Source organism: Mus caroli, chromosome 7, assembly GCF_900094665.2.
Source record: "Mus caroli chromosome 7, CAROLI_EIJ_v1.1, whole genome shotgun sequence".
Lineage (NCBI taxonomy): Eukaryota > Metazoa > Chordata > Mammalia > Rodentia > Muridae > Mus > Mus caroli.
The window spans coordinates 135,625,090-135,628,399 of NC_034576.1; positions in this window are offsets into that span (position 1 = coordinate 135,625,090).

Sequence of the window (3,310 nt, forward strand, 5' to 3'; positions counted from 1 at the left end):
GGAAGCCTGGAACTGGAGTAGCTCCTTAATTGAGTTTCTTTCCTCTAGATGTACCTAGGTTTGTGCCAAGTTGACACAGACTTACTATGACAGTAAATGAATGAACTGAAAAATGTTACTAAAAGTTTACCGTGATAATGTGGCTGGCTACAAAGGTGTGTTCAACACATAAAACTCAGTACTCAAAATGAATTGACTATACACATAGTAACTAATTAGAAAGTCCAATAGAAGAAACATTTTCACTCACAATAGCCACAAATTGTAAATAACTTAGAACACATTTGTGAAAATGAGACTTAAGTCTAAGACTTGTTTCCTGGTCTTCAGGAGTGATGAGAAATAGCACAATGTGAGTTCTTGCTACAAATCAAATCATGAAAGCAATCCAATCTTAACACGAAAAAAGCCAGTGGCAGCATGGAGCTAAGCCACAGTTAGACCAAGAGGAAAAATATTGATGGTATGAGGGTATTTGAGTTTTCTAGAGAAGTGATCTTGTAAATAAAATAAGATAGTTATAAATGTTTATAATTATATGTTGCAATGCAAAAACTGTTATAGAAAGCAATTTTAACAAAAATTGTGACAGAAAAATAAAGACACAGATATTTAAATAATATAATATATAATTATGGTATATATCAAGATGGTGAGTATGTGTTCAATACACAGAAACTAATAGTTCTATTTAAAACCATGCAATATCTCAAAACATATGTTCATATATTGTGCCACAAAGAATTCTCAGTTTGTAAATATAGAAATCATGGCTATTACCTTCTCTGATTATAGTTAAATTAAGCTAGAAATTAATACTCTGTTCTAGCTCAGCATGATGGTGTGTGCCTCTAATCCCAGTACTCTGGAGGCGGAGGCAGTCAGATCTCTATGAGTTCAAGGACAGCCTGATCTACAAAACAAGTACTAGGACAGCCATGGCTACACAGAGGAACCCTGTCTCAAAGGAAAAAAAAAAAACCAAATAACAACAACAAAACAAACAAATAAACAAGCACCCCCAAAACTCTGTTCTAGATAATAAAGCTTAAAAAAAAAGTAAAGTAAATTAAATAACCTTTAGAAATTGACACAAACCAAAGTACAGTTCATCAAAGTTCATGACATGAAGCCAAAATAATATCGAGAGAGAACTTGCTATCTCAAGCTTATTTACAGCAAAACAATGAATATTAAAATTAAATCATTGTGGTGGTTTGAATGGCATGTCCCCTTAGCCTGGGCATTTGGATACTCCCACCTCTACCCCTACTTGGTGGCTGTTTGTGGAGGCTTAAGAGGTGTGACACTGCTGAAGGAAGTAGGGTTGCTGGGGATGGTTTTCATGCTTCACAATGCAAAACAAGCATTTCAAGTTCACTTTCTCTTCTTACATATGGATCAAAATGCGAGCTTTCAGTTTCCAGCTCTGGGCTCCACTACACCAGGGATGGACTCCCATCCTTCTGGAACTGTAAGTCCAAATAAACCCTTTTTTCTTACAAGGCCTCAGTTGTGTGTTTTAGCACAGTAATAGAAGAGTAACTCGCACAAAGACCAAGCATTCAATTCAAGAAATCAGAAAAAGACGGATTAACAAAACAAGAGCTAATTTTTCATCTCTCCGTTGAAAGATAACATTGGAATTACTGCAGTAGGAGGTGTGAGGACAAATCTGATAAATACAATGAATTATTCTGTCTTCAAAATTGTTAGTCAGATGAGCCAGTCTCTTTCAAGGTCTAACCAAGAAAGAAAAGGGAGTGGCTTAAAATATAAGAAAGGAAATTTAAATAGGAAGTTATGAAAAAACTCAAAAGATAGCCATACTCTTCTCCTTTTTGAGAAGTTTTAATAAGTCTCACAAGTTATGTTAAAGAAAATGTCATAGCTGCCAAGAAGTGTATTAGGACAGTTGTCCAGTCTGCTTCCAAGTGAATGTGCCTTTGTTTAAAAGCTCTGTCTCCTTGCCAGTCACCTCACTGAAGTTCAGTGCACTGGAGGTAAAGAAGCCAGTCAGTTTTTTTTTTAAACAAATTTAGAACTCTCAGAGTCACATCAAAAACACCTAATATTTTAAAAACTGACCATGAACAACAAAACATTGGAGGGAGTCAGGCTATGTTCAAGGCAGGTTCAGAAATCTCTTTGAATTCAAATGTGTCCAATACTGATTGTAAATCTTTCCTTCTTCCTTCCTTGTTTTCTTTATTCTTCCTTTCTTCCCCCAACCCATATCTGTCAGAGGTTCAGTCCATTATCGTCATAATCAGACGCATGGTGCCACACAGGGAGACATGATGCTGGAGAAATTGAGGCTTCTACATCCAGATCCACAGGCAGAAGGAAGAGAGCAGTCTGGGCTCCATAAGTGCTGGATCACAGGCGGGCACCACCATACCTGCCTTAGTTGTTCTGCTCTCTTCCCATTTGTTACCTGGGTACTATGAATGTTGGTGGAATAAAAGTGGAGATGCTTGGGCTGGAGAGATGGCTCAGTGGTTCCAGAGAATCCAGGTTCAATTCCCAGCATCCACACAGAAGCTCACAGCTGTCTGTAACTCCATCCAGTTCCAGAGGTTCTGGCACCCTCACACAGACATACATAAGGCAAAATGCTGGTACACATAAAAATACATACATGCATACATACATACATACATACATACATACATACATAAAATATATTTTTTAAAAAAACAGAGCTGCTTACGTTGAACTCTAATAAAATGTAAACATATAAGGAGAGTTTAAGACCACTGCCTTGCTATAGACACTGCAGAGAACCAAGGACCCTCCCTGCTTTGGCTTTTCCTGTTTCCTCCAAGAATTGTTAGGAAATTCCAACTATAAAAGCAGCATGACCCACACAACAAATGGCAGATAACTGTACTAAATGGAACAGGAAAAGGCCGATCCAGAGTCACTGAACACACTGAGACCCCAGACCTTGCTTTCAAATACCACTTCCCACGTAAACTGAGTGAAAGTAACCTAAGCTCCTCAGACAAATTGTGAAACAGACCAGAGACAGGAAATAGCACAGACGAGCCTGAAGCTTCTTAGGACCTGAAAGTAAGACTGTGCTCAAACCCAAGCCCCCAGGTCATTCAGTGAGGGACACAGAAACCAACTGAAAGGAACTCCCAAGGTAGAGAAACTTGAGGAGAGAGAGAGAAGCAGAGGAGAAGGACGAAGGGAGGAGGAGGAGGAAGAAGAAGGGGAAGGGGAAGAAGAAGAAGAAGAAGAAGAAGAAGAAGAAGAAGAAGAAGAAGAAGAAGAAGAAGAAGAAGGAGGAGGAGGAGGAGGA